Consider the following 22,639-nt stretch of genomic DNA (forward strand, 5'->3'; position numbering starts at 1 on the left):
TTCAAAACACTCACACGTTCGTGTATCGCTAGGAATCGACCTTGACCCATTGAACCCTTGAAAAAGGCCCCATACGGACCGAAACGTCGGAAAAATAAAAAAAAAACTAGTGTTTTCAATTCCCCCATAAGACTGCAAAGCAAACATTCCGAAGCACAATCATCCCGGTCGTATCCCAACCAAGGAAAGATAATTAGTACATGCTCGACGAGAAAGGCACTATCACCACTTGGTGGATTAATCTGTTTTTTTTTTTAATAATTGCAAATGTTTTACAAAGTTATTGTAGAGGAAATTGCCTATTCTCGGCCGTTTTGTTCTCTTCGTCTCTGGGGGTTTTTTGAAACCTATTGACCTCAGAGTTGGTCTCAAATCCTTCCCAACTAAGCTGAATTATATGGCCAAGTTTCAGGCAATTTGGCTAACAAAAACCCCCCATGACGAAGAGAACAAACCTGCCGATAATACCCATTGTCACCCTATATATAAAATACAATATTGTTTATTCCAAGACGACAAAGTTGTATCTTCAATACTTTTTGAGTTTTTAGAAAATTTTAGTTTAGAAATATTGTTCGTGCAGTTGAAAATCTGAATTTTTGACACGCGAAAATCGATGTTTCTCCTAAACCGTGTGTTCGACGTATGTCGGGCACAGTGCGCTTGATAGAGGGCCAGGACCACTGTCCAGCGCACTACGTCCGACGTTAGGTTTCACTATGGATTTTCAAGAAATTTGATTGTCTGGTGTGGGGTAACTTCGGGTTTCAACCGCGACGACAATAACATATTTTACATAAATAACTCGACTCAAGTACAAGACACTGAAGACGACCTTACAGTTGAGGTCGAAATACGTATCTGTCAAAGGATGCAAATTCTTAGTGGAATTCAAAGGAACCGTACTTAACCCGATTTTCTTTTATTTACAGATATTCCCCTAACAAGCCCAGGTTAATCATCATCAATATTTTACATCTTGATTTCAAAGTTAAGTAAGCTAGTACCCAGCATGAGTTGCAACAAAATTAACACCTTTTATATTATCCATTCATAATCAATAGAAAAATCTTGCACCATTTGCCTCTAATTCCTAAATTATCTGAACAAAAATATGCATATTAAAGATACAATATTGCCGTCTCAGTAGAAATACGTATTGTGTCGTATTAAATAACTTTTTAGAGCATTTGGTTATTCTCAAGAATGTCTGAAAAAAAAACTTACAATAAAAAACTGATTTTGAGAGGTCGTTCACAAAAACTGGCACATATTTCTAAAAATTGAGCATATAGAACAATAGTTTGTTAGGCAAGTTTTCATATCATGGTAATTTCTACAATAAAAAAAAAACAAATTTCTTTCTCACTTCTAGGTGAGTTAATCACATCAGTCACTCTTTCAAAAGAAGGGCTCTGATGTACAGCGTTCCTTCATGGATGTTGAATTTGTTATCTAGGAGGAAACCTTTGGTTGAATTGTATATATTTGTCCTTGAAGGAATTATTATAAATTTACTGCAGGAATCCCTGTAAAATCCTTGAATTCATCAGATTTCAAAAATGAGTTCCGTAAACCGGGGTCAAATTTATCTCCGGGTTGAAATTCATCAGGGGGTTTTCAAGTAGATAAAGCATTTTTTGAATAGTTTTCTTACAAATAGTATTAAGTATCAGGTTCCAACAGCTGAACGGAAAAACGTCTGATCAATTTCGACCCGAAGATCAATTTGACCCCGGTTTACGGTTCCAGCAGATTTCCTGAGGTAATCCTGAAGGTGTCCTTAGCAGAAAAGTATAACAACTGAATAACATATCAAGGTATTCATCCTAAATACCATTATACCTCGGCATGCCCTTCGTTAGGTGGACATAAGAGGCAAAATAACAAAAAAGAATACCAAAATTTTGTATAAATAACACATCTGAAATAACAAGTCTTGTTATTTCAATAATGAATGCATACCTAAAATTTTAAGTGCTGTAGTTGTTATGCAGTAGGTATAGAATAACAAAGTAATAACATTTCCTGCTATTCAATTGTGCATTTGTTCGATACCTCTTTGATGTAATACCAAAACTTGTTCTTCAGTTATTTTTTGCACTAAATCAACAAATACCACATCAATACCTTATTCTGTACAAATTCTTCTAATTGTTATTGAAATGTTCTTCTAACATTTCGTTGAAAAACAAAGTATCAAGTGCCCAAAATAGGTGCTCCTGCCCAAATGGTCCCAGACCCTAATCCCAGACGATATGCTTGATAAAATGCCAGGAGTGATTGCGTAAGAAAACCCAGGAGAAATGCCGGAAAAAATCCAGAAGGAATACCGGAAACAATCCAAGGAGGAATTTCTGAAGGACTCCCAGGAGAAGTTTCAGAACGAATCCCTGGAAAAAATCCGAAGGATTCCCGAAGGATCCGAAGGACCAGTTTTTGAAAGCATGTCTACGAAAATGTCTGGATGAATTACTGAAGGAACCTGTAGATTAAATCTTGTAGAATACCTTGAAGGTAATTTCGGAAAATCCTGACGGAATCTCCAGAGTAATACTTGGAGGAATAACCGAAGAGATCTCTGGAGAAATTTCTTTATTTGTTTTTTATCTGTATTAACCATCGAGCGATCACGCTGTTGCATTTTGTACAACAGGTTGAAAACATCTCGCTTTTTGTATTCGGCATTGGCGTGGTGCTGGTGGTGGTGGCCAAGCGCGCGAGTTACGGAAGGTAAACGAAATTTTTAGCCCTAGGCTAGTCTGGATCCATACTTTACCTTCCTTCTGGAAGGAAGAACTTACATTTAGTGAGTCTGTCGGAAGCGGGATTCGATCCCAGGTCCTCGGCATGATAGTCACTTGCATCAACCATCACACCAGGTCCGCTTTACAAATTTCGTTAGGAAACTCTGCAGAAATTCCTGTACCTAGGATTCCTCGAAAAATGCCCTATTACATTCACCTCAGGTAACCATAGTGACACTCTTTGCTACAACAGTACATCAAAGAACAACAGCAACAAAACTAGATCGGTATCGATTGGAAAACGCCAAAGGCGAGGATACACAGAATACACTGTGTAAATCGCATAATGCGAAACCATATAGGTGAAATTTTAAACTATTTAACAACATCTTCATAATCCCGCCCTTATTTAGCCTCATGTGAGACTAAAGAAGGGTCACTGATTGTCTCGGAGAAACACAAGGTCCACTGCACCATTGCTCCGGTTTGCGCAGTAAGGGCAACATACTGTGGAAGGCGCCCTGGTTGCGGTTAGGTTTTTATTAGACCCCCCTAGCCATTAATTCCTAGGCACGGTAAGCATGAAGCCGCATCACACCATCTCCAGAGCGAGTCATCGATGTTCGTTGCTGCTAGGCTACGCAGCTAACCTTGAGGGTGCGATGTGCACTAGCCCCTCTCTGAAGCATTACCTTCTTGGAGGTTCGGAGAGACGTAGGGTTTGGCGACCATAGGAATGGTTTAGTGGGTACGAGGAGAGAGTAGTCCTGGCTTTTACTTTTGTTGTAGAAGACGGCCTCAGCCCTACACTACCCTAACCTTCCTGTTAGGGTGTCTGTAGCAGATTATCCCTCTATGGTTTAGAAGGAAAATAAAAAAAACACCATGAATTAGGGGTCACCTGTCCTGCGTACATTTCACATGCGCCTAAATGGAGGTATGCACGCATATGGCCTCCACTTTATCATCTTATGCTACATCTTATACGATTACTGGTTGTCTGGGGGTAGATCGCGGTTTTCCACAAAATCGAGAAGAACGATATTTTTCACTTGCAAAGATCATTACTTAGCTCTTCTCAGAAGAGACCGAAGAAAACCGATAATATCATAACAAAAAAAACACACATGATTTATTCAACCATAATTGCTTATGAATGTTAGATATCACATTTCCATGCATCTGACGAAACAATAGAATGCTCCAAGATATCATTTTCGCGCCTCTGTCCGTTTCTTCCGTTGGTGATGATACAGCTCATTCGTCTATCTGTGCGCCAGTTACGCCGGCCTGACGATAGCGTAGCTATTTTCCTCCCATCATCCCATCCACAAGACACATAGAAAAAAAAAACGAGAGGAAAAGCGGATGATGCGACAGATACCGATGTGTGATGGGCAATAAAATGAGAATAGAATGCGAAAACTAGCACACAAAGAGTGATAAATTGTTTCCCATGTTTCCAGCCTCCCTCAATGATGCAAGGGTAGGAAACGAAACCGAAAGCCTCCTAGAGTTGTATGTCTGCTGCTGTTTTTCGGTCCTTCCCGGACCGGACGACATCCCGCAGATATTGATGGAACAGCGAGATCCATTGCCGTGCCCAAACCAGCGACTTTTTTGTTCCTCTTCGACAGGAGAAAAGGAAGAGGATGCGGATGAGGGACGTGAGTAATTTTTTCGCCTGCTCATCGTGTGTGTCGAACGTGAGCGGAATTTAAATGCTGATTCATAAATTTATTTGTTTTATTGGTATTCCATACGTCACCAAATGTAGGGTGGAATTTACGGTTCCCGCGTCAGCTGGTGGTGGGATGAGTGAGAAGCAGTTCCGTGAAATGTAACCTGTCAGTCATCAGGACAGGGGTCACGGCGGCATTGGTATAGATGAGAAAATAATACAGTCATGCGACGAAATTGGGCAGGATTGGGCAAATCACGAAACGATACTCCGGATTTCGTTCTTGGGATTTTGAATCCAGTATTTAGAATATTCAAGTGCACAGGTTGAGCAGGAGAATTATATACAGAATGTTGAAACGTTCATAATACGCGTAAACCGGTCATCTCAGATCCACCACTTCTAGTCTCGTAAACTTTTGTCCATACAAAAATTTTAAAGACCAGCGCTCCCTTCCCCTCGAAAAGTTTATCAATGTGGTTTATGAATGGCCGCTAAGCCCCCGTGGTGATGGATATAGATACTACTACTATCTCTAGTAATGGAGACCCAGCACGGAGGAAGTTAGGCGTTCGACACTGTTAGGCATTTGTTAGGTATGTTGCTCATCGAAAAATTTCGGAAAGCATAAATCATAACCCCGAAATTATGCTGAGTGTTCGATTTTTTCGCGCATCGTTGACAGTTGCCGAAAAGGCAGTCAAAAAAGCAACAAAGCATCAGTTGTAAATAAAAATCGGGTCCGTCGGTCGAGAAAATAAAAAGAGTTGCGCGTCCGGTTTGTTCTAGTCTTACTGTCGCCGGGACCAGAATCATCGCCGGAATTGATTGTCGTTTTGTCGCGTCGTGTCGGTGGAGTCATTACGGGTACAACATTAACCCACCGAAACCGCATTTTCCGTGTTCTTCCGGCAGTTGGAGGCTGGAAAATGTTTGGCAGATGGAAGCGATGAAGAAGAACCGTTTCGCGAACCCTCTGTGTCCGGAGGTTTACACGCGTTTCTATGCTGGTATGGTATTGGTATGAGTGTTTGCGCTTCTTCCGGAGATGGAAACCGTGATTAGTTGTGTAGTTGGGTCTTCAATTAGCCTAATGGTTACGGCTATGATCCGGTCGGGAAAATTTTCTCGACCCCCTGGGGGTAGTGTATCATTGTTCTGGCTTCACTATATAGAAAATCATGAAATGGGAGGCAAAGAAAGCCCTTCATTAAAAATGTGGAAGTGCTCAAAGAAATGAAAAAAAGAAGAAAGAAAAATTGAAAAAAGATAAATATGAGTAGTGAAATGGTGTGATAATGATGTTACCTATTAAGTGAAAATGGCTGTATAGAGTGTCTTTGTGAGAAATCAAAACGAAATTTGGTGGAATCACATGAATAACGGAATACACCAAATATTTATTAAAATAGCACTGATGCTGTAAGACCGACAGCCGAAAATAATATTCTGCACAGAACCACGGAGAGGTCAGCGACTCAACATCTACGGGGACAGAAACCAATTGCGGTCCCAGTGGGTGGAGAAGCATTCATCATTTAGCGTGGGTTCATCAGAGCAACGTATAGTCCAACAAGTAAGAGGTAAGTAATTTTTCATCTCTTCTTACGGAACTCTGGGTGCAATTCTGAATGCGTTAAAAGGATTATTTTTAAATTTTACTTGTTTTAAGAAACGGTTTCCACCAAATCATAATTCTTATGGATCTCCTTGGAGCGATTATGATTGCTATATTTAAAACTTGTTTGAAATTTTGACATGTATTGAATTTGAATTGTGATAAGAGTTAGAGCCTTTTGATCACCATTTATATGGAACTTCCTGGAGAAATCTTGACTGAGTATTGATTGCTTAATTATATTTTTTTTTTCAAATTCGACTTGCGTTAAGAATTTATATCGCAAGATCACAATTCTTATGGATCTCTGGAGAAATTTTGTTCATTTTGCTTAACAATATTTGTCAAATTGGAATTGTATTGGAAATTGTAATCTTTTGATCATAATTTTTATGCAACTCCTTGAAGCCATTTTCATTAATTTATTTAAATTATTTTTAAAATTTATTTATGTTAAGAATTGTTGTCATAAGATCACAGTTCTTAAGAAACTCCTTGGTGTGATTCTGATAAATTTATTTAAATTATTTTGAGATTTAATTTATGTTAAGAATTGTTGTAAGATCACAGTTCTTAGAAAACTCCTTGAAGTAATTTTGATTAATTTATTCATATTTAATATTGTTGTAATGAGCAATTGTGATTAATTGATTGAAATATTTTTTTAAACTTCATTCATGTTGAATATTTTTGTCGTAAGATCACAGTTCTTAAGAAACTCCTTGGTGTGATTTTGATAAATTTATTAAAATTATTTTGAGATTTTATTTATGTTAAGAATTGTTGTCGTAAGATCACAGTTCTTAGGAAACTCCTTGGTGTGATTCTGATTAATTTATTCATGTTTAATATTGTTGTAATGAGCAATTTTGATTAATTGATTAAAATATTTTTTGAAATTTCATTCATGTTGAATATTTTTGTCGTAAGATCACAGTTCTTAAGAAACTCATTGGTGTGATTTTGATAAATTTGTTGAAATTATTTTGAGATTTTATTTATGTTAAGAATTGTTGTCATAAGATAACAGTTCTTAAGAAAATCCTTGGTGTGATTCTGATTAATTTATTAAAATTATTTTGAGATTTTATTTATGTTAAGAATTGTTGTCGTAAGATCACAGTTCTTAGGAAACTCCTTGGTGTGATTCTGATTAATTTATTCATGTTTAATATTGTTGTAATGAGCAATTTTGATTAATTGATTAAAATATTTTTTGAAATTTCATTCATGTTGAATATTTTTGTCGTAAGATCACAGTTCTTAAGAAACTCATTGGTGTGATTTTGATAAATTTGTTTAAATTATTTTGAGATTTTTTTTTGTTAAGAATTGTTGTCGTTAGATCACAGTTCTAAAGAAACTCCTTGGAGTGATTCTGATAAATTTATTTAAATTATTTTGAGATTTTATTTATGTTAAGAATTGTTGTTGTAAGATGACAAATCCTAGAAAACTCCTTGAAGCAATTTTGATTAATTTATTCATGTTTAATATTGTTGTAATATTTCAGTTCAAAGGGAACGCATTGGAGCAATTTTGATTAATTTATTGAAGTAATTTTTGTAATATGTTTTGATTCCAACAGCAACATAGCTAAACACGTGAGCTTCTCTAAAACGAACAGGTGAGTAAATCTACTTCCGAATAACGTTTCTAGCTTCTAAATAATTGAAATATAATTTTATTATTATATATTCTTAGGTAGCGTCAGACCGTTACGAACTGGAATTCTCGTTGGCTTCGAAGCAATTTCTCCAGGAAACCCTGGAGCTACTATGGGCCACGGAGGATCCATCCAAACCTCTTAATGGAAAACTATATCGAAAAAGTAATTGATGGCTTTATGTGACCTTGCTGTATTGGAATACTTATGTTGCATGTTTCTATTAACATTTTTTTCAGGTGCTCCCGAAGAAATTCCAAGAATTGGCCAAAAAACTCGATAATAATTTTGAGGAGAAAAATTCTGCCAGTCTGCCGATGAGCTCGAAACCGAAGGATTGGCGCAAATGTGTTTCGTTGTAGTTAAATTCAATTCTGGTCTCGATGGCCAATAAATATATGTGTGATAAGTGATTTTAAATCTTTTTTGCATTCGAAAGTATTGATATGGGCTGAGAAATATAAAATATTCATAAAACTGAAGCAAATACAAATTATTTCAAATGATTTATAATGCTTGAAAGGATGTATAACAAACTATATATCGCTCACATATATTTTTGAAACGTAAAAAAATCCAGCAGTATGTGTGTTGAATATGTCTTGTATTGGTGAAAACTAATTGCAAAAATCTAACACATATAACCAATATGGATAATTTTATCAGTGTATGATGTCAGATCTCATGGAACTTCTTGGAGATATTTTGATTATTTTTTTTTTTTAAATTATTTAACTAATCTAATTTTTTTGTCGCAAGATGACAATTCGAGAATTCGAAGGTACGCTGCTGCCACCTGGAAAAAAGTTTACCGTATTCGTGAAGCATCTTTTTTTTTAACATGGGGAAGCATAGAAAGTCGATTTTAAAATACTTCTAAAAAATTCTAAACAACATTTATATAAAAAACGGGTTGATGCACGAGATGATAAATTCAATTAGCAAACTTTTGAGCATGGCATTTTGATTGTTTTTTTTAATAATGCACTGATTCGGTAGACAACGAAGTTTCCTAACCCGTACATCAATCAGTTTTTAATTAAATAATGAGTTAAATTTTTCAGTAGCATTGAAAATTGACTTCCTATGCTTCCCCATGTTAAAAAAATCGGTCCTTCACGCACATGATCAACTGTGGTAATTTGCTTCGTAGTCCCCAATACTTACTCCTTGGAGCAAATCTGATTAATTTATCAACCCTAGTCGTGCATAGGGGTGATTATGACTCTAAAACGTGCAATACTTCAGCGGAGTGAGCGTCAGCTAATGCCAATTGAAGAAATTATTAAAATACTCTCTGGCGGAAAGACCGAAGTTGTTTGTGAGAAAACTCCGGACGGCATTTTTCAAAGAATTTCCTGATGAATTTTCGAAACTAATTCAGGAGATATTCTTAAAAGAATACCTGAAAAATTTAACGAATGAATCTCTGAAAGAAGTATCTATATCTATCTATATATATATATATATATATATATTAAAATGAGTTTGTAGCTTCTTTGAGGCAACAAAACTCACGAACGGGTGAAACGATGAGCATGATTTTTGAACCGTTCGATTTGCTTTCAGGGTGGCTGTGTTTATAAGCAGAAATAGTTTAGTTACGAAAATTAACTGAAAAAGTAAGAAAATTGATGAAGTCAAGCATAACTTTTCAATCCGACGTAACTCGAGAATGTAAACAAATCCGGGTTAACTGCTGCATGCATGATTCATAAAGCAAATTGAAGAATCCACATCACTGTTTGATGATTTATTGCTTAATTTGTTTAACTAAGCATATTATTCGAAACGACGTATCTAACTATTTTGATGTTTACAACTTTACTGATAGATACACCGTTTTGATATATGAGAAAACCAAACGACGTATCTAGCCAAAATCAAAAGTAACAGATACACCAAACTGGCACCATACAAAAGCGACGTATCTGGCATGACGTATCTCTAACCAACCCGGTGTATGTGTATTTTTATCAAAATTCATTGTGAAAATGATATAGAATAAGTAGGTTTTGTTTCTTACCTAGTACGTGCTATATCCCTGGTGATGTTAAGCACGAAAAAACTTATGAAAAGTCTTTTTATAAAAAAACTATTTTAGTGAAATGGTCGTCAACATTGACCATGAATTTACTCAGCTCAGTGAAAAAGTTAGATACGTCGATTTGAAAAATTATGCTTGAAGTACTGTTTTTTTATGAGCTGGGAAGAAAATCAACACAACCGATATGATAATAATCTAGAGTGCGGTGCAAGACAAAGTTCGCCGGGACAGCTAGTTTCGAATAAATTTTCCAAGACATTTGTGGAGCAATTAACATTTTTTTACTGTTTGAAGATTTCAGCAATGGAGTAATTCTTGAATGAGACTTTTTGAGTAGTTCCCGAAAAATCTCTGGTGGAATTTTCTTCAGAATCTCTGGAGAAATTTGATTGAACACCGAATATTCTTGGGGAATTGTTAAGGGAATCTGTGGATAAATTTTCTAAGGAATCCCTGCAGTATTTCTATAAATATTACTGAAGCAATTACTGGAGGATTGAACAAAACAATTGTGTTGTTAATATCTCAAAGGAAACTGTGGAGCAATTCTTAAATAAATTTCTTGAGAAATTCCCACCAAATGTGAAGGAAACCCATAAAACCCAGGATCAATTTTCGATGAAGTGTTTGAAATTAATCTCTAAAAATTTAAAAAGAATGAAATAAAGGAATTTGTGGAAAAAATTCCGAACGAAATTTTTAGGCGTAATATCGACATAATCATTGGAAAAATTTCCATAGAAATACCAGAATGCAATTTTTCAAAGAATATAAGGGAAAATGATCAAATTAATCGCTGAAGTAATCAAGAAAAATCATCGATTTCTGGCAAAAACTTGCTAAAGTAACTATCATTTGAAATTTGAATTCTTCGCAACTGCGTACTTCGATCAAAGAACATCGGTTTCTTGAGCGATCCAGGCATGGAATTTTCTATGCCTAAAGATAAGGTGAACAATTCCTTCTCAACTGAAAACTTGTATACGAAATTTTGTAATAGTCTCTGGAGATATTCCTGAAAGAATCTCGAAAGAATTTTCTTAGGAATCTCTTAAGGAATTCCAGGAAGAATCTATGGAGAAATGAATAAAGAAACCTTTGGAGAAAGGCTTGAGGAACCTCTGGATAAATTGATTAAGGAATCTCTGAAACAATTCTATGGAATTTCTGCAGGATTTAAAAAATCCCGAATGAATTTTTGGAGGATTGCACAAAACAATGTTGTTGATAGAATCTTCTGATCTGAAAAAATCGGTGTAGCAATTCTCAAATTGATCCCTGAATGAATGACTAAAATAATCTCTTCAGAAAATCCTGAAAAAACCTTGGATAAATTATCAATGGAGTATTATAAATTCTAAAAATAATCCTTGAAGAAATAAACGAAGTAATTTGTGGGAAAATTCCCGACGGTATTTGTGAACGAAGTATCAAAAAAAATACTAAAAATGTTTCCATAGGAATCTCTGGAAGAATATCTGGATATGTCAACGAAGAAAACTATAGATACGTTCCCAAAGAAATTGGTGGAAAAACAAAAAAAAAACTTGGAAAACCCTTGAAGAAATCCTTGGAAATTGGAGGCATTGAACAAAGAAAACTCTCCAGAAAAATCTGGAGGAATTGCTGGAAAATTCTGAATAAACCTCGGAATACATTTTCGATGGAATATTGGATAAAATGTCCATACTTATCTGTTGAAAAGTAGACTAAGAAATTTGTGTGAAAAAAACGGCAGAAAACTGTAAATCTATTCTCGAAAAGATCTCCGGAATTTTTTTTGAAAGAATTTGTGTGGCTAAAAAAAATAATGAATCTTTGAAAGATCTTTTGAAATACTTGCTGGATCCGGCCGAGTAGGGTTCTCTGGTGTAGTTTCCTAAGCTATCTCTGCAGACAAAAGAACTAATTTGAGAGAAAATTTAAGACGGAATAAAATTTTCAAAATAATCTTCAAACGAATTTTTAAAAAATCCTTTGCGGAATTATCGGAACAATTCCTAAGCAAAAGAATATCTGAAAAACTGAAAGAAGGAATCTCTGTAGTAATTCTCTTAGAAATCTTTAAATAAATTTTCGGAGACATTTGTGAAGAATTATCAAAGACTTTTTTGGGAAATTCTTGAAGGGATCTGTGCAGAAATTCTCAAATAAATCACTGGAATTGTCCCAGAAAAATCTACGGTGGAATTTTCTGGAGGAATAACCGACTAAATCTATGGAGCTATGCTCTCAGAAAGATCTGCATAATTCTCAGATTGAAATTCATCTTTCAGCATCTTTCAGCAGAATTTAACAAAAAAAGTGTTAAACCATTCAAAAATTCTTGATGGAAACTATAAAAAAAATACAGACAATGAACTAAGGAGGCATTAATGAAGTAATCTATGGAGAAATTTCTGAAGAAATCTCTTGATAAATTTCTGAAAAATCTGAAAAGTAAATCCCAAAAGAAGCTCTGAATGAATTCCCGATAGATTTTGTGGGAAACTTTTCAAAGGCATTCATGGACAACTTTTTTTTAATATAAAAAGAAATTCACAAAGAAAATCTCTAGAGGATTTCCTTAGGTATCCCTGGAAGAATTTCTGAAAGAATATCTGAAGCCATGAACGAAGACATCTGTGGGTAAATCTGGAAGGAATCTGTGGATAAATTTCCGAATAAATTTCTGAAGTATTTTTTCAGAACTCTAGATACATTCCCGAAGGAATTTGTTGTGAACAAATTGTTTACATAATTGAAGGACTTGTGGAGTAATTCTCAAATTGACCTCTGGAACAAATCCCTAAAAAAGCTTTGGAGGAAATCCCGAGAAACCCCATGAATTCCTGAAAATTTCTCTGGAATCTCTGGAGCAACTCTTTCAGTTGCTCTGTGAGTACATATCCGAAGGAATTTCTAGAGAAATAAAAAATGTATTTTGTGAAATTCTTGAAGCAGTGCTAGAACTTATATCTGGTGGAATATAGAAAAAAAAACTCCAGAGGCATGAACGAAGAAATTTCTGGAGAAATGTCAAGATAAATTTCTGGAGGAATTCCTGCAAAATCTCTAAAGGAAATCCTGTAATAATTTCTTAAAAAAAAATCCCGTACAAACTTGTTGATCAAATTTTGTGAAGATCTTTGCAGAAATATCCGATAGAATTTCTGTGGAACTCTCCATGAACTCTGCAGAAAATTAAAATTAAAATTAAAATTAAAATTAAAATTAAAATTAAAATTAAAATTAAAATTAAAATTAAAATTAAAATTAAAATTAAAATTAAAATTAAAATTAAAATTAAAATTAAAATTAAAATTAAAATTAAAATTAAAATTAAAATTAAAATTAAAATTAAAATTAAAATTAAAATTAAAATTAAAATTAAAATTAAAATTAAAATTAAAATTAAAATTAAAATTAAAATTAAAATTAAAATTAAAATTAAAATTAAAATTAAAATTAAAATTAAAATTAAAATTAAAATTAAAATTAAAATTAAAATTAAAATTAAAATTAAAATTAAAATTAAAATTAAAATTAAAATTAAAATTAAAATTAAAATTAAAATTAAAATTAAAATTAAAATTAAAATTAAAATTAAAATTAAAATTAAAATTAAAATTAAAATTACAATTACAATTACAATTACAATTAAAATTAAAATTAAAATTAAAATTAAAATTAAAATTAAAATTAAAATTAAAATTAAAATTAAAATTAAAATTAAAATTAAAATTAAAATTAAAATTAAAATTAAAATTAAAATTAAAATTAAAATTAAAATTAAAATTAAAATTAAAATTAAAATTAAAATTAAAATTAAAATTAAAATTAAAATTAAAATTAAAATTAAAATTAAAATTAAAATTAAAATTAAAATTAAAATTAAAATTACAATTAAAATTAAAATTAAAATTAAAATTAAAATTAAAATTAAAATTAAAATTAAAATTAAAATTAAAATTAAAATTAAAATTAAAATTAAAATTAAAATTAAAATTAAAATTAAAATTAAAATTAAAATTAAAATTAAAATTAAATTTTTTTTTTTTCCATAATGATTACGGCGGTAGCACACTGTGCTTATGTTCTAACACCGCACCCTTTCCCTACGTTTGCTTCTATGAGCCTCTATTTTTGTTTCAACACACAGAAGTACGTAGGCATATCGTGGCCCAAGTCGACACTGTTTTGGCCTGCGTTGAACAAAAATAGTTTTAATAAAAGTTTCCCCTTTTTTCTTTTTGTCAATTGTTTTTTTTTTGTAGTATGGTCCATGTATTTAGTTAGGTTCTTGTCAATTTGTCAGTTATTCGAAGTAGATCTCCAATATGTAGTCAATAAGTCAATTAAGTCATTCTGATCTGTTCTATCATAGCAGCTTTAGTCTTTGCTTTATTGAAGTGTAGTTTTATTGGAAATATGCTGAATATCGTTATTAAAAAAGACGTCTGGAACTGTGTCCTGCTAGTTGTTCCGTCATGCACATACGTCATGCCTTAATAATGCCTAGGAGATTAACGAAAACACGTGTGTTCGGTCAGATGTCCATTGCGTATAAAGTCAAGGAAAATAGGTTTCTTTATTGTCAGTTGTTATGTAAGCCTCGCTTGAAGCACTTCCCATGAGAACCCTGTCATCTGTACACCAACTAATCCGTATCTTCGTACACAGCTAAATACTATACTGTCAACCGGCGAAAAGCCTATGGGTAAATATTAAAAAAAAAATGAATAATAATGCTGTCTAGCGCGTTGTTTTCTATCGGCCACTATTTTAGTCTAGTCCCAGCTGCAAGCTTTTTTCCAATCTTATCGTCAATTGTCTTCTAGATACCCCACGCAATTGATGAGTAGTGAGTTCAATGCAGAGATCCCCCCCCCCCCCCTCACACTCACAAATAGTGGTAGGCCCTCGCTAAACCTGCAACGCAGACCCACCCCCAGCCAAAAGCTCTAGCAGATGTGGACAAACCGGTGCTCAACGTGCTCTCCCATCGTGGCAACATCAAATATGTGGACTGTACCACAATAGTAGTTTTAATGAAATGAATACTAAGAATTTAGGCCGACACTCGAAGTGACGAACTTTACAGTGCTAGTTGAGTAAATACACGAAAGATGGGTAACAACAAATGTGCACAAACAGATGCATAACAATATGCATGTAAAAAAAAAAGGCCGCAACTATCCATGGTGAATTTAAAATAATAACAACGTAAATATAATGGAACAGACTCACCGAATTTAGCTCCAAAATGCCCCCTAGACGATGGTATTGTTCACTCTTTGTAGCCACGCGTTGTAGAAAATGAACCTGAAATGACAAGAAGACAGTGGGCCGCCAAACTCCACAAAATGGCGGCCCGGAAATTTTAGTATTCTGTTTATAGCATTGTTGAGCCTCATAGAGAGCATAATTTATATTCAGTTTTAAATATAGTTTCTTGTTACTATGCTAAGAAATAGAGAGATTCAAACGTTTTTTTTTTCTACCTGCACCAGCGAACTTCTTGAGTGAACAGCATTCAACATCTAAAATTTAGATTCTAAATTGTTCATTCAGTAATGCGATTTTCTTATCACCCTGCCCTGTCTTAACTAGAAGATATAAGTAATGCAGAGACATCCCACATGCACTCTTGCATTACATAATAAGGTTGGACCCTGCTGCAATCAATGCCGTTATGCTATCCACTCCTGAGTTTATAGTTGCTATAAAAATAATTTCGAAGAAGTGAAAAAGAATAGTACGAATCTACTTATTAATAAAATGCTGCTACTATTACTATTACTACTACTCCTACTACTACTACTAACTACTACTACTAATACTACTATCAAAAGTGCAATGAGTGATCGTTGGCTTCCCAGTCTTGTTAGTAGGTAGAGGGTTAGTATAGACTGGTAATAAGCCCTGTCGGTCCCCCCAGCACTGCGCGTAATCAACTGTTGTTAGATCATGCGACAGCGATTAAGCGTATGCTGGAGGCATGACAAATCAAGCGTTTAAATTAAAGTCAATAAAGTTGTATGATTAATCAGATTCTATTTTAGTTTAATTTTGTAAAGAAATGCTTTAATTCAAAACCAAGTTACTTTCAAATACTATTCCATTTACTATTTCACTAATTTTCGTTACTATATTTAATTTAGCTAATCTATAATTATAAAAGACTAAAATTGAAATTATTTTAACACATTTTCACTATATGAGGACGCTTGATAAGCCATCGTCAAACCCATCACTCTTGGACAGGGAATTAAAATTAAAATTAAAATTAAAATTAAAATTAAAATTAAAATTAAAATTAAAATTAAAATTAAAATTAAAATTAAAATTAAAATTAAAATTAAAATTAAAATTAAAATTAAAATTAAAATTAAAATTAAAATTAAAATTAAAATTAAAATTAAAATTAAAATTAAAATTAAAATTAAAATTAAAATTAAAATTAAAATTAAAATTAAAATTAAAATTAAAATTAAAATTAAAATTAAAATTAAAATTAAAATTAAAATTAAAATTAAAATTAAAATTAAAATTAAAATTAAAATTAAAATTAAAATTAAAATTAAAATTAAAATTAAAATTAAAATTAAAATTAAAATTAAAATTAAAATTAAAATTAAAATTAAAATTAAAATTAAAATTAAAATTAAAATTAAAATTAAAATTAAAATTAAAATTAAAATTAAAATTAAAATTAAAATTAAAATTAAAATTAAAATTAAAATTAAAATTAAAATTAAAATTAAAATTAAAATTAAAATTAAAATTAAAATTAAAATTAAAATTAAAACGGCCTCCGAGTTTGTTATTAAATATGTTTCGTCCAGCTTTCATTCGAGGCAAGAGTACGGTTGTAGTAGTGAACGTCGTCAAAAGTTCACTACTACAATCACACCTCTTGCTCGGATGACAGCTGGAATGAAAACAAGCAGCATAAAATCTATGCCTAACATTCGTCTAACAGCCCATACTAAAACATGTCTAACGTTAGTCTAATGTTAGACTAACAAACATGTTTCGAATTTGCAACATGTCTAACAAAAGTGTGTCATATCTGTCTAATTTTAGACTAACATTAGCCAAAAGTGAGGCAAAAAGTTAGCCTAACATGCTGGCCAGTTAGTCTCACATTAGGCTAATGTTAGGCTAACCCTCCGTACTGGGGAGGGCTGAAGTGAAAGATCTTCATCCTGGAAGATTAACCGTCACTGCACAATGAACAGATCAACTACCAAGCGAGCTTCTAAAATACGATGGAAAAGCACTGGTGAGAACACTCCACTGGGTCATTACCAAGATTAGGAAGGAGGAAGTATTACCAGTGGAATGGATGGAAGGTATCATGTGTCCCATCTACAAAAAGGGCGACAAGTTGGATTGCGGGAATTATAGCGCGATCACACTACTGAGCGCTGCATACAAGGTACTCTCTCAAATGTTATGCCGCCGTCTATCACCGATTGCAAGAGAGTCCGTGGGGGCAATTTCAGTCTGGATTCATGGGTGAACGCGCTACAATGGACCCGATGTTCGACATCCGCCAGGTGTTGCAGAAATGCCGTGAATGCAACGTGCCCATACATAACTTGTTCATTGATTTTAAATCGGCTATGATACAATCGATAGAGACCAGCTATGGCAGATTATGCACAAATACGGATTTCCGGATAAACTGATACGATTGATCAAGGCGGCGATGGATCTAGTGATGTGTGTAGTTCGAGTATCAGGGACACTCTCGATTACCTTCGAGTCTCGCAGTGGGTTACGGCAAGGCGATGGTCTTTCGTACTTGCTGTTCAACTTTGCTTTAGAGGATGTAATAAGGAGAGCGGGATAAACACGACGATTTTCACATAATACGTTCAGCTGCTTGGTTTCACTGGTGATATTGATATTATAGATCGTAAATTTGAGACGATGACGGAAACGTACATCCGACTGAAGACTGAAGCCGGGTGAATCGGATTAGTCATTAATGTGTCGAAGGCAAAGTACATGACCGCAAAGGGCTCGAGGGAGGAATCCCCGCGCCCGTCACCTCAAATTTCTATCGACGGTGATGAAACCAAGGCGGTTGAAGAATTCGTGTACTTGGTCTCACTGGTAACCGCCGACAACGACACCAGCAGAGAAATTCAGAGACGCATTGTGGCAGAAAATCGAGCTTAATTTGGACTCCGCAGAACTCTATGATCGCATAAAGTTCGTCGATGCTGACTCCTTCGCAAAGAGTGGGTTGGCGAGGTCTCCGGTAAGGTGAAGTGAAGAGATATAGGTGCGGGAAGCTGCGTACGCAGTTAAAGCGTAGGAGCTCCAGTCCACACCCCGGCAAGCCAGCCGGTGAAGTTAATGAATGAAGCGTGGTTGTTGAGGGCCGTTAACCAAAACAGAATGGTCTGCTTTCAATCGAGGTGGCTGAGCAGCAGCTTGGCAAGATCATCGACTTTGCGTCCACGAAGTTGAACATTTGCAAGGACCTAAAAATGACCTTGTTTCGACTTCGTATGTCGATGGACGATGCTAAGCAGGAACAGCGATATTTACGATAATGACTGCAGCGGCGGCGGAACGAAAAGAAAAAAGATACGAAGTCTACCCTGAAAGGCCTGAAAAAGCTGACCCGTTCCGGAAGGTTGGGAACAAGGGGTTGCAACCGTTGGTAGGCCCTCTTCAGCCACAGAATAGGGCGAACCCCCTTGGACTAAGCTAGAGAAAGAAATCGAAGCCGCAAAAAGGAACAGTCGAAGTACTCGGACGTCTTGAAGGCGATGCGAAGCGACGCCAAGCTCGATGGTCTGGGAGCCCACGTGCAAAGTATTGGACGTACTCGTACGGGCGAGATGATCCTGGAGCTGAAGCGCGACAAGGAGCGCAAGGGAGCCGCCTACAGGAGGTTGGCGGAAGAGGTCCTTGGTGAAGGAGTAGAGGTGAGGGCTCTCACACAAAAGGCGACTATGAAGGTCAAATACTTAGACGAGGTCGCCGAAGTGGAAGAACTCGTCACGGCACTGCGGCAACAGTGCGAGGTGCAGCCGTTAGGCTACGGAATGGGCCAGCAGGGACACAGATATGTAGCTTTGGTTGGGCTACCTGTGGCGGACGCCAAAAAGTCTGTTAAAGTAGGGAGGATGCGTATGCCATCTGACGTTGCACGACCCGCCGGAGGTTTGCTTTAGGTGTCTGGAACCAGGACACAAGTCATGGGACTTCAAAGGTCCTGACAGGTGCAAACTGTGCAGGAGATGCGGCGCTGAAGGCCGTAAGGCACAAGGCTGCACGAGTGCACCTATTTGTATGACATGTACCGGGAAATCCGTTAACAACAGGCATACTACGGGTGGTCCAAGGTCCTTCAAGAAAGCCGCGATTCTACAGCTATAGAGGCACTTTCCCGGATGATGTGCAATAGCTCGGCGGTGTATGTCAGTAGGCACAAGCTTTTCGCTTGTATCGCCTCGTCCATACTTAGGTATGGACACGGTTTAGGGCACGGCACCACGTTTCGACACGACAACTACCATGGTAAACTGTAGGACTGGCAGGTTGGTCTCAATGCACAATGGTCCGAGGACCAACATTAAGTGGAAAAAATTAATAACTCAAAAACCATCCAAGATAGAGTCTTCATGTCTTCTAGACATTTGCTCGTGAGTCCAAGTCGCGTTATATGCAAAAGTGTCCTAAACGCCAAATCTTAAAATACTTCATATTTCAGCACCTAGCTTTTTTATTTCAAAAGATATCGAAATAAAATGTTCTGCAAAGTTGAAGAAGGTAAAAACCCCGACAACTTTCTCGAAGAGCAGTTTTTTCTATCTCTTCAATCTGAGGAGATATAACTTATTGAAGAAATAAAAAGTCCGAAATCGGTTTTTTTGTCATATGTCAAAAACTATCATTTTTTCAAGCCTACTATGTTCAGAGCAATTGTACATATTGCCAAAATACACATTTCGTCAGAAAACATCAAAGCTGTACGATGTTTCTATCAAAAGATATAAGTATTTTTGTACTTTTTTAAGCCAATTTTTCTAGCGTAACATTTGAAAAAGGCGCAAGTGAATCTTTAATTTTCTCCCACCACCGGATCTAGTATGACAAAAACTGCATTTTAACAAATTTTGGAGAGGGTGTTTTTTTTTGTTTTGCGTTTTAAATGTGATTTGACTATGACCGTATTTTAGGCATCAAATTCACGAAAAATGACATCCATACCCAAGTAACAATTCCATCGCTGATTGGTGTTGTTTGATTTTTAATAATAGGGGTACTCACTAAACAGATTAACTTGCTGCGTAAGCCATGATTTTCTGCTTATTTGAAATGTTTCATGATTTTGCGAAAGAAATAATCAAAGATTGCCTTGGTAATCACGACGTTTAATCAGTTTAATCAGTTTACGCTGTTTAGTGAATCCCCCTAATGTTTTATTACAGCAATAATTAAAACTCACAGTTTTATGACTGCTTTTATGAAAACCGTTAATAAAATATTTTATAGTATACTTGAAGATATTCATAAAGACAGATTTTAAGAGTAAACAAAACTTTCCGATATGTAAACCTTTTGGCAATCATTATTACCGCAATAAAACTGTTAAAACTCTCAACAGATGGCGATCCGTTCGATTACTAACGACATCTGTTGGTGGAAAAGCAGAAACTACGACACTGCTAGGTTTATTGCGGTCATCATAAAAGTAAACTTGCTTTCGTTTTATTTTCGCTGATTATGGTCGTCGCCATATTGAAGAATTAGCTTACGTGAATGAAAAATAGTTAATTTTGCTTAAATTAGCAATGAATTGGTAGTTTGCAACCATTTTCATAACATGCTCACATAAATAAACTCTCTCTGTTGAGTTTTCTTGTGATTCGGGATAGTTTTACTAAATTCACAAATTGACTTATTTCATTCCAAGATGATAATATTCACTATTTTCGAAGCGCGTTAATTTTATGATTCTGCAACCCCAATATTCACGGTAAATTCGAATGCGCATAGGCCTACCAGCACAATAACTACTAAAATACTACTTTGAAATAATCGCTTTCGACTTACGAATGATGTATCCTCCTGAACTTTACGTGCCATCGAAGAAGCTTCTCTGCATTTTGAGCTATCATAGTTTTTGTTTAAAAAAAACAACAACAATCGAGAATGTGAAATATTTCAACTAGGTTTTAAAACGGGTTTATTGCTACTCTTAATGCGGTTTGCAAAACCTCTCCGAGAGTGGTCCACTTAGCCGGAAGATACTCTTAAAGAGGTTATCAAGAGGTTTTGATGTATGATTCAGTTTTATTGCAAGTTTTATAAAATTGGTCATGAAGATCTCTTGTAGAGCCAAACAAAACTTAAAATGTTACTTGGGTAATGTCCGAGTTCAACATCTACTCGTGTTTCAAGATCACTTATCTTAAACATTCGAGTAGCGATGAACCCAATGTTGTCTTTTTTGTTTTGTTTTGTTCCTTTGTGTAAGTGAGCAAAAATATAAAACAAATTCCCTATAGTGTTTCGATTTCTTAATTCATCAGATATATGCATCTGGTGATCGTATGCAAATTTTAAATTGAATTGTGCACCGTCCAGTTTTATATGTTTGATATATATTATGAAAGGCCTTTGATCCTAGGATAGGATGCGACATGTAGTCAGTCAATTTCGTCAACGATCAAAATCAAGTGCTGCCACTTTTCTTTATTCCAAATCTTTAAAACTATTTAACTTTAACGATTGAAGTTTTGATGCATATTTCGCACCGTAAAGCACTATTTGCAATTGCAATAGCGTAACTTGCTACTAAAATTGCTTTCAAACGCAAGCTCTTTCAATTATGATGAAATCTATCAAAAAATCAATTGATTTTGCACCAAATCAATGGTTTTAACCGGTGTCAAGCCATGGGAGTCACATTAGGTTGATTTGCTTTTGAATGCTGACATATTTGAGGCGATAAAGCTTGAATAAAAAAATACAGGGTTTGTGTCTTCCCCGTGTCGAAACGTTGGGCAAATAAATAACGTCGTTTGTTCATTTTATGACTGCGTAGCCAAAAACAGTTAATTGTACCATACAGTCGATTCAATCCCAGTTAAAAAAATACAATGATTTTAAATATTGGTATCAAATGCTAAACCTACAAACTAGCAACACGGCCAAGCCAACAACAAAGCGATATGATCGCAGCAAACGGATATCAATTTCGACCAATCAGCGACTGGTCTCCGTTTTACAGCAAATTGGTCTCAAATTGACTGACTACGTGTCGCATCCTATCCCAGGATCAAAGGCCTTTCATAATATATGTCAAACATATAAAACTGGACGGTCCACAATTCAATTTAAAATTTGCATACGATCACCAGATGCATATATCTGATGAATTAAGAAATCGAAAAACTATAGGGAATTTGTTTTATATTTTTGCTCACTTACACAAAGGAACAAAACAAAACAAAAAAGACAACATTGGGTTCATCGCTACTCGAATTTTTAAGATAAGTGATCTTGAAACATGAGTAGATGTTGAACTCGGACATTATGGATGTCATTTTTCGTGAATTTGATGCCTAAAATACGGTCATAGTCAAATCACATTTAAAACGCAAAACAAAAAAACACCCTCTTCAAAATTTGTTAAAATGCAGTTTTTGTCATACTAGATCCGGTGGTGGGAGAAAATTAAAGATTCACTTGCGCCTTTTTCAAATGTTACGCTAGAAAAATTGGCTTAAAAAACTTGCGCCTTTTTCAAATGTTACGCTAGAAAAATTGGCTTAAAAAAGTACAAAAATACTTATATCTTTTGATAGAAACATCGTACAGCTTTGATGTCTTCTGACGAAATGTGTATTTTGGCAATGTGTACAAT

This window comes from Aedes albopictus, chromosome 3 (genome assembly GCF_035046485.1).
Source record: "Aedes albopictus strain Foshan chromosome 3, AalbF5, whole genome shotgun sequence".
NCBI lineage: Eukaryota > Metazoa > Arthropoda > Insecta > Diptera > Culicidae > Aedes > Aedes albopictus.